Source organism: Tachyglossus aculeatus, chromosome 2 (genome assembly GCF_015852505.1).
Source record: "Tachyglossus aculeatus isolate mTacAcu1 chromosome 2, mTacAcu1.pri, whole genome shotgun sequence".
In the NCBI taxonomy this organism is placed as follows: domain Eukaryota; kingdom Metazoa; phylum Chordata; class Mammalia; order Monotremata; family Tachyglossidae; genus Tachyglossus; species Tachyglossus aculeatus.
The window spans coordinates 105,875,810-105,886,626 of NC_052067.1; the positions used below are offsets into that span (position 1 = coordinate 105,875,810).

Genomic DNA, 10,817 nt, shown 5'->3' on the forward strand with positions numbered 1-10,817 from the left:
AGCACAAAGGGCTGATAAAGGAAACTGACATGAGCTTAACTTGAAATGCTGATGGAGGAAGTTAGGCAACGTTAGGCATGAACTCCGAGCAGAGACTGACAAATATGAGGCAGATATTGGGATCATCGCACAGCCTCTGAGCATTAGCACAGGGTTTTCTCTATGTTTGTAAGTCTGAGGTGACCATCCGAGGCGATGGTGGTGTATCATAGGCTATGGTTTCCCTTCAATCTGATTCCAAGGGACAGAAGAAGTAAATGATTATAATTCTTCTGGCACCTCCCACAAAACCCTTCATGGTTTAAGCAGTTGATGCCATGTGGATGCTGGCAGAATCCAGTAGCATTTATAAAGCACCCACAAGCCCAGTGGGAGACACAAAACATCGTCACTTACACAAAATTCTAAAATGGATGGCAATGGCCCATCTGAGACATGTGGGTCTACTGACCATTTACATCTGTATAGGCCACGGACAAATGATGAAGGGACTAAAGCATCCAGTTACAAATGCTTATTTACATCATTGGGTTTATGGGTTTTTGTTTAATGGTGGAGTGTGGGTCTCAACACTTTCATAACAGGATGTAAAGGTGAAACTGTGGTCTTCCTCAGGCAAGTTTGCCTAAAGTGGAGATAAAGGTAAGAAGTTGCTCTAACCTGATGCACATATCTGCCCCGAGAAGGGAAACACAGAGAAGATAGCCATGGTCACCAAGTATCCTCAGTCCCTAACTCTTCCCCAACTCCTTCTATGCGTAAGGGCTAATGTCAGAGAGCCTCGATAAGCACGACTTGAAGCTTAAAAATTTCTTAATTTTATATGTGAGATACACCAACCTAAGCCAACATCTGACAGCCAAACTTCAAGAGTATTGCAACTTTTCAAAGAGTAACTTAAGAACAGAAGAATTCTCATTTGCCTCTTAGTCCCTTTGCTTGGTTGACCAGAGGTTCTTGTGATTTAGCCTGGTACCACAAAGCATATTGGAAATGCTACATGATTCTGAAGGTGTGCCCGCTTCCACAGTGGTGCTTTCCTCAGGGTGGGTGGTGGGCTTCCTGAAGCTGTGACAGGTCTTTGTCATCATTTCCAAGCACTATTGTCTCAAATACAAGGATTACACATGACAGGAAGGAAAATGAACACCAGACTGTGGAGGTCAAATCTTCCACAGACATAAATGGAAGGACTATAAGGAAATAGGATTTTCTTAACAGAGCCAATTTTAGGGGTGAGCTGCATAAGCACCCCTTACATTGCTGCCCCCAGAACTGATTCTGAGTGAGGGAATGACAAGTAGTCAGGTGCTTATAGAGTAACTCCGGGCACTTCAGCATTTCTTGACTCTGTGGCTGTAGATGAGCACAAGGAGCAGAACTACCCACTGTTCCAGTAATCAATCAATCAATGAAATTTATTGAGCACTTAATGTCAGCTGGGTACTGTACTAAATGCTTGGGAAAGTGCATTACATCAAAGTTGGTAGACATGTTCCTTGTCCATTCATTCATTCATTCATTCGTGTTTATTGAGAGCTTACTGTGTGCAGAGCACTGTACTAAGCACTTAGAAAGTACAATTCAGCAACAAAGAGAGACAAAGAGCTTGCATTCTATGGACTGGAGAGGAAGAAACCAAAGACAGAAGAACTAGTTAAGAGGTTATGACAGGATATGACAAGTGCCTGGAAGTAAGCGCCTTATAGGAGGGGACTGTGCCTATCAATACTATTGCACTGTATTCACCCAAGTGCTTAATACAATGCTATGCACATGGCAAGAGCTTGTTAAATGTCATTGATCAACTGATTAGCATGGAAGCCACTTGGATGAAGAAGAAGGTCAGATCCTGGAAATGATTTGGAGGACGAAAAGACAGGGTGTAGTGACAGTCTACATATAAAGGTTTGAACGAGAAACACAACTGAAGGATAAGGCCAAGGCTATGGACCTAAGCTATGGGAAAGATAGTGGTGTTGTCAACTGTGATGGGAAAGTTAGGAAAAGGAAAGGATTTGGGAGATGAGATGATGATCATTCCATCAATTAATGGTATTTGTGGAGTATTTACTTTGTGCGCAGCACTGTTCTAAGCATTTGGGAGAATAAAGAGGATGTCAGTTTCGGAAACATTGATCTTAAGGTACCAGCAGGACATCCACGTAGAAATATTCTGGAGTAGGAGAAAATGTGAGAGTTCAGAGAAGGAAGAGAATCTGGGCTAGCTATATAGAACTGGGAGTCATCCCCAGTAGATACTAGCTAAAGCCATGGAAATAAGATCATTTAATTGTAAGGGATAGAAAAAAGAACCTACAGGAATGCTCACAATTAGAGAGTGAGAGGGAAAGGAAGAGCAGGTGAGAGAGGGAATGTAAAATTCACAAGAGCAATTAAAAAAAGAACCAGGAGAGAACAATGCCAGAAAAAAAACCCCCAAAGTTCAATACCCTTTCCTGGAGAACAGACTGGTTTATGAGGTCTAAGGCAGCCAACGTGGTTAAAAATAATAATAACAATAATAATAATGGCATTTGTTAAGCACTTACTATGCAAAGTACTGTTCTAAGTGTTGGGATGGATACAAGGTGATCAGGTTGTCCCACATGGGGCTCACAGTCTTAATCCCCATTTTACAGATGAGGTAACTGAGGCACAGAGAAGCTATGTGACTTGCCTGAAGTCACACAGCTGACAAGCGGTGGAGCTGGGATTAGAAGCAGGGATAAGAAGGACTAGGATAAAGTCCATCGGATTTGGTAAAAAGGAGGTCATTGATTACCAAGGAGAGACTGATTTCAGTAAAGAGGGGTAGACACTGAATTGTAGAGGGTCAAGAAGGGATTTGGACAAGAGAAAGTGGAGGCAGTGAGTGTACATAATATACATCAAAGGAATTTGGACAGGAATGGGAGGAGGGAAATGAGACTAGATGGCATAGTGGAGTTGAGAGAAGGTGTTTTTCAAGATGGGCAAGACATATCATGGGGGAAGAAAATGAGGTTTAAGAGTTTTGAATTGTTAAAGAAAGAGAAAATGAAGCATTTAGGTGGAGGGATGATGTGAATACAGCATTGGGGGATGAAAAACAGGTAAACATCTCCCCTTTTTCCCTCATGAGTCATGGAAAGTAGGAGGAAGTGAGACTTCCTCAGGTGACAGTGTCATCAAGGAAAGCCATCAAGGAAAGGGATGGGGGAAGTAATTGCAGTAAGAGAGGTCAAGGCTGAGAGGAGTTTGTCCATGATAGAACAGTGATTTCACAGGACATATTTAGATGAAGTTGTAGGGGGAATAGTGGGATTAGAGCACCAGGAAAGGTATCATTAATCCCAGGAGTCAGAGTTTCCTGGGTTCGAGTGGGGGAATGGAATGATTCAAGGGGCAAAATGGCTTATGTGGCCCTTCTCTTAACTATCTCCCACTCTACAAAATACAACTTTACCCAGTGATACCAGAATGTTAATGTCAGCCCCATATCTTAAAGCACAACCTACTGGATACAGGAAATCAAACCATGATACCATCTACAGAAAGTAGGGGTAATTAGAATAGGCATGCATCATTAATAGGAAACATTTTTCTTACCAGACACAAGTTAGGTAGAACTACCGATTACTTTTTTTTAAAATGTGAATCTGAATTAACCCTTTTTCATTATTATTACTCCTATCCTGGCAGGGCTAAGCAAAAAAACAAACAGCAATATAGTCCTACCTACTATGACAATACCATTTTAGGTAAGTTATTTCTCTTTTTAGAGAAAGAAAATGAGTTTGTTACTGCTTCCATTTTGTAAGTATTGTCATCACCATCAGTATTTATTGTATACTGTACTTGGTGCAGAGTACTGCACTAGGGATTTAGGGAACATACAAAAGAAGAAGTCAGAGTCCCTGCTTCCTAGGGGTTTATGGAAACTTTGTTTGCAGGTAGGTACTGGAATACATATTCCAAGTGGCTACCTATTTCTTATTGCATCAGTGACTAGTATTTAATTTTTGTTTACTCAGTGCAGAGTGCCAAACTAAGTGCCTGAGAGAGTACAATAGAGGTAGTACATATGATCCCCACCCTCAAGGATCTTACAATCCAGGGAGGAGACGGATGCCAAAATAAATTACAGGATGAAGCAGTAGAGTATAAAGATATGGAGGTGAGGGTCCAAATACAATGATAATAAGGAAGTGCTCAATGGCATAAGAGGGAGAAATAAGGAGGGAAGATGAAAACTTGAAAGCCTTGGGTAATGTTTCGCTAATATTGCTTATAATGTGTCTGAATTAGATCTCCAGATTTTAATTAAGTTTAATAAAGATTTTATTTTGATAATCAGTGAACATTTCACATTGTTAGTCAGGTTATTTGCTGTTACTATTAAGTAATTATTCAATCCAAAATTGGAGGAAGGGCTTAAAATGGTAATATCACATAGGGACTGCCTCTCTGCTATTTGTCATTTTGCTTAGCCCTGTCAGGATACGAGTAATAATGTTTCTTTATCCCTAAATAAATAGGGTTAATTCAGACTCATAAATTTTAAAAATAGAAATCAGTAGATCTACCTAACTTTTGTCTGATAGACAAAATGTTTCCTCGTAATGATGCATGCCTATTCTAATTATCCCTATTTCTTTCTGTCATTCCTATCTCCCTAGGTTAGCATTTTCTAAAGCGTGCCTCACAAACATTGTCATGAAAATAGAATAAAAGGAAAAGCAAAATATTTGAAAGTTGTTTTAGATCAGTAATCTGATTTCCTTTAGCTCTAATTTGGCCTTATTTTCATGCCTGGGTTTATTGCATAGTGTTGCCATATTTTAAAACTTTTCCTTATTGGGAAGATTATAAATGCCTTTTAAACTGATATAATCCAGTTTAAAATAAGCCTCTCTATTATAGAGGCTTTGATGCCTCCTCCCCTCTCTTCTTGCCTGTTATTGTTGGGAATAAGCCCAGTCTCACAGGAGAAAGGATATCTCTGTAAGAACTGTTAGAACAATAGAAAGGCCATTGAAGTAATTTTTGTTGCTGTCTTATGCTGTCGAGTCGTGTCTGACCCATAGCAACGCCATGGACACATCTCTTCCAGAATGCCCCACCTAATCTGCAATCATTCTGGTAGTGTATCCATAGAGCTTTCTTGGTCAAAATACAGAAGTGGTTTATCATTGCCTCTTTCCACTCAGTAAACCTGAGTCTCCACCCTCGACTCTCTCCCAGCCTCTGCTGCCCAGCACACGTGAGTTTTGACTTGTAGCAGATTGCCTTCCACTCACTAGTCACTGCCCAAGCTAGGAATGGAATGGATATGCCTCTGTTTTACTCTCCCACCCATAGCCAAGACTGGTAGAGTACTGGAAACTCTCTAGGTGCAACCCTGAGAAACCCATAGTAGTAATAGTAGTAGTAGTAATAGTAGCAGTAGTAACCACAACATTTATTAACACATTTACTGGTGTGGTGCACTATTCTAGCTTCTTGGGATGTTTAGAATAGGAAATAAATATGTTCACCCACCCACAAGGGGTTGACATTAAATAGGGAGACAAAGATAGATATAACTATGACTAGAGGGTCAAAATAGAGTGGATACATCTATGGGTACATTTATGCTTCAAATAATAATAATAATAATAATAATAATTATGGTATTTGTTAAGCACTTACTATGTGCCAAGAACTGTTCTAAGCACTGGGGTAGATACAAGGTGATCATGTTGTCCCACGTGGGGCTCACAGTCTCAATCCCCACTTTACAGATGAGGTAACTGAGACACAAAGAAGTTAAGTGATTTGCCCAAGGTCACACAGCAGACAAGTGGTGGAGGTGGGATAAGAACCCAGGACCTCTGACTCCCAAGCCCATTTCATTCATTCAATCATATTTATTGAGTGCTTACTGTGTGCAGAGCACTGTACTAAGCACTTGGGAAGTACAACTTGGTGACATATGGAGACGGTCCCTACCCAACAATAGGCTCACAATCTAGAAGTCCATGCCACTAAACTCATCCTAAGCTCTCAATAAGTATGATTGAATGAACAATTGGTGAGTGGTGAGACTACTCCCCATGACTATGATGCACTGCCTCTCTTCTTGTTAATGTAGTGTAGTGTTGTTATTGTACTGAATTCAAGTGAAATATAATTATTTCACTGTTTATCTGTCTGTCCTTTTCCTGCTTTGTAGACAAAAGTATATGGGGAATTAGACAATATGGGAAGCAGCGTGGCTCAGTGGAAAGAGCCCGGACTTCGGAGGCAGAGGTAATGGGTTCTAATCCCAGCTCTGCCACTTGTCAGCTGTGTGACTTTGGGTAAGTCACTTCACTTCTCAGGGCCTCAGTTTCCTCATCTGTAAAATGGGGATTAAGATTGTGAGCCCCACGTGGGACAACCTTGACCTTATATCCCCCTAGCACTTAGAACAGTGCTTGGCACATAGTAAGTGCTTAACAAATACCAATATTATTATTATTATTATGTCTGATTCAATGCTCTTGTATCAATCAATCCATCAATGGTATTTATTGAGAACTTAGCATAATATATCAAGTGGAAGAGAACAATACAATAGAGTTGGTGGACATGCTCCCTATCCACAAGAAATTGACTGTCTAGAGGCAGGGACGGACATTGAAATAAATCACAGATAGGAGAAATGGGAGAAAATAAGGACAAGTTCATAAGCACATGGGGCTGAGTGGAGACATGAAAATATCAAGTGCTTAAGGGGTACAGATCCAAGTGCAAAGGTGACACAGAAGGGAAGGTTAGTAGGGGAAATGAGGATTTATTCATGGAAGATCTCCTGGAGGAGATGTGCATTTAGTAGGTTTTTCAAGATGGGGAGAGCAGTAGTTTATTGATTTTAAAGATAAAGGGAGTGCCAGGTCAGAGGGAGGATGTATAGAGGCACTGGCAGTGAGACAAGATTGAGGTAAAGTGAGTAGGCTGGAAATAGAAGAGAGAAGTATGCTTTCTGAATACACTAGGAGATCAGTGAGGTATGGTAGGAGGAGGAGAGCTGATTGAGTAGCTTGAACTGGAGGGTAAGGAGTTTTTCTGTTGACTTTTTTTTTTGGAATCTTTCCCCAGCACTTAGTACAGTGCTTGATACAATACAAGAATTCAACAGATTTCAGAAGTGAAGCAACAACAAGAACAAGTAATAATAATAACAATTATCACCCATAATTTGGCCATGCACACTTGATTTGTAATGCTTTCCTAGCTCTGGTGCTCCCAATACTAAAACTCATCAGCTTGTTGGTAGTTGGTAATTTCTTCCAATGTCTTCCTGGCAACATGCCTGTAATATTGAACTAGCATTTAGTTTAGTGCTCTGCACACAGTAGGTGCTCAATAAATTTCATTGATTAATTGATCACTATAGGAGCACCAAAGGTAGAGGAAGGTAGAAAAGGATGGGAGAATAATAATAATAATGATGGCATTTGTTAAGCACTTACTATGTGCAAAGCACTGTTTTAAGTGCTAGGGAGGTTACAAGGTGGTCAGGTTGTCCCACGGGGGGCTCACAGTCTTCATCCCCATTTTACAGATGAGGGAACTGAGACACCGAGAAGTTGAGTTGCCCAAAGTCACACAGCTGACAATTGGTGAAGCCGGGATTTGAACCCACGACCTCTGACTCGAAAGCCCGCGCTCTTTCCACTGAGCCACGCTGCTTCTCAGAGGCAGGGAAGGGAAGACAAGAGGTAAAGAGACCAGGAGGTTTATGGAAACAGGATTTTATTTTTCTGGAAATCCTTTTTGGTCTTAAATCCCACCAGGGGATAGAAGATAGGTTTGACCCCCAAAAGATTGACAGATATGATAGTTACATTTCTATTACCTGTCTCTACCACAGGGAAATCCCCTCTCAGGAATGCACCTGGAGAGTTTCCTGTACTCTACCAGTCTCGGCTACGGGATGGGGAGTCAAGTAGAGGCATACGCGTTCCATTCCTAGCTTGGGCAGTAGCTAGTGAGTGGAAGGCAATCTACTACAAGTCAAAACTCACCTGTGCTGGCCAGCAGCAGCATGGGGAAAAGTAGAAGGCAGAGACTCAAGTTTACCAAGCGGAAGAAGGCAACAGTAAACCACTTCCATATTTTTACCAAGAAAGCTCTATGGTTACACTACCGGAACGATTGCAGATGGAGGTGGGTTGTTCTGGGAGATATGCGTCCATGGAGTCACTATGGGTCAAAGACGACTCAGTGGCATAAGACAAGACCACCGAGAAAACAACATATTTGCTAATATCTCCAGGGGATTTTGAAGTCATAAGAGGCTGCAGTACTTGGTTTCCATTCTTAGTAATGCCAAAGGAGAAAAGAATGTTAATTCACTATTAAGCTTGATTACCTAACAGATTCAAATGGAACCAGCTAGGGTGAAATCCCAGCTTCTTTCCTTACTCCTGCAGTAACTACATAAAAGAAGTACGGAAAGATCCATAAAGGCAAGTAATTATGGTTCACTAAAGAGGAAAAAAAAATAGTATTACTATGCCCTCAATACCTCCCCAGAAGTCCAAGTAAAGTTTTCAAGACAAGACAAACGGAAAATACACACTCATGAACATAGAAATGTATTTATATTTTGAGCTTCTCCATCCTCATGATCCCACCAAGACTTCCACAGATCTGGACCTAGTTGGCTAATTTTTACAAAGATAATTTGGCATACTTTCAATATATGAAGACAGATGGATTTAGGGTAACTTCATCATTGAGAAGAATATATTGTTGCTTGCTGCTAATGTAGACATTTTGGTATGAAAGCCTGCTGCATCGCATCTGGAAGGAAACCGATCGAAGCTGGATAGAAATAGAAAAAAGAAGAACCTTAGACTGTAATTACACATCAGCACTATCAGTGAGAGTCTGGGTCAGAGACGTCTCGTGGTGCTTCATTATGGGATTGAATCCTGTCAAAGACAATGTTGTGGAATAACTGAAACCATAAGATATGATAGCATGAAAATTATACATTGTCAAAACTGACCTATTATACTAAGGAATGAAAATGCTGAAATGTGTTTTGTGTCTATCACTGATGTCTCTCCTGAGTACTAGATCCATCGGAAACTTGAATTACTTTAGAGGGGCTTTTTAATGATCATAACACTGCCACTAACACTCACTTTGTTTATAGCTTTCCAGGGTAAATTGCAACTCCCTAGTTCCTCAGCTGCCTTGTTTAATATGGCACACTGCAAGACTGGCCTAATTTAGACTAATTATCCCCCTCTATGCTCGTTATCAATATGCAACTTTCTATCAGGGCAACATAAAGAAGATGAATATATTTACATGCAAAAACAATGGCAACCAAAGATCTTGCCTAATGTAAAAAAAACCAACAGCATAGAAAATTCATTTTAAAATGAGCAATAGATAAAGCAAAACATAAACTGTAAAGGCCTAAATAATGAAGAGGCAGAATGGACATTTCCCCTTGGTTTCTACACCTTTATAAGGGTACACTGTAGGCAGGGAATGTGTCTGTCGTATTGTTATACTGTCCTCTCCCAAGCACTTAGTACAGTGCTCTGCACATAGTAAGCACTCAATAAATATGATTGACTGGCTGACTATTTGTGAGCACTTGCTAAGTGTCAAACAATGTGGTGAGGGCTAAGGTAGAGACAAAATATTCAGGTCCAGCACCATTCTTAACCACTCAGTGCTCGCAATAAAACTTCATCAAGGTCAAAGATCAAGGGCATTAGTCATGCCATTTCATGCCTACCTTTTCCTTCCAAAATGCCATCCAGAGCCTATTGTTCATGAATCTAACCAAACCTTGCCTTGAGCTCTCTAACATTTGTAACTTTTAGAACATAAGAATATTTCTAGGAAATGTCATATCTGTGTTAGACCAATGGACATCCAGCCTAGTATCATCTCTCTAATAATAATAAAAATAATAATAATAATGGCATTTGTTAAGTGCTTACTATGTGCAAAGCACTGTCCTAAGCTTTGGGGGGGATACAATGTGATCAAGTTGTACCACGTGGGGCTCACAGTCTTAATCCCCGTTTTTACAGATGAAGGAACTGAGGCTCAGAGAAGTTAAGTGACTTGCCCAAGGTCACACAGCAGACTTGTGGTGGAGCCGGCATTCAAACCCATGATGTCTGACTCCAAAGCCCATGCTCTTTCCACTGAGCCATGCTGTTTCTCTGGTATCAACAGGACATTTGAAAGAACACTGTGATTTTTTTTGTCCTTGACCTCTATTCTCATGGTTAGGAATGGACCATTCAACATTCTTAACCTTTCCCTTCTACATCCTTAACTTTAACTTAACTCCATCCTTAGCATGTTATGAACTACTCACTTATGAATTTGTCTAAACCACTCTGACACTGATAATTTCTGTCTCAACAACTTCTTCAGGTAACTAATTCCTTAAATTTCCCCTTTGTTCCGTGTGTGTGTGTGTGTGTGTGTGTGTGTGTGTCTGTGCGTGTGCGCTTGTATGTTTATATCACAGGCAATCCAACCTCTCCGACAATTGGTGAAAGTCATCTTACCATGAACCATAATTATTTAGGGAGTATGACCTGTGCCTTGTGCTTTGCTACTTCTAAAGGGTGGACATGGTCAGGACTCTTTCTTCAAGAAGCAACTGATTTAGAGGGACAAGACAAAAAATATGAGTTAATACTAAACAAAAATGTATAACCCCTGTTCATCTTTCTTTAGCCCCAAACTCAGAAATTCTACATTATTTCCACGGAGCTTCTTGTTGACTATTTCAGTCCTTTGAATTTCCAGCCTTCATTCTAAAA

General features: G+C 40.5%; 1 non-coding gene across 1 annotated transcript; it reads left to right on the top strand.

Annotated features, from left to right (window-relative positions):
- The first annotated feature begins 7,885 nt into the window (after positions 1-7,885).
- On the top strand, positions 7,886-8,023 carry LOC119925069. The gene has a single exon (XR_005449740.1). It is a non-coding gene; the product is annotated as a small nucleolar RNA SNORA7 (small nucleolar RNA).
- Positions 8,024-10,817: the final 2,794 nt, after the last annotated feature.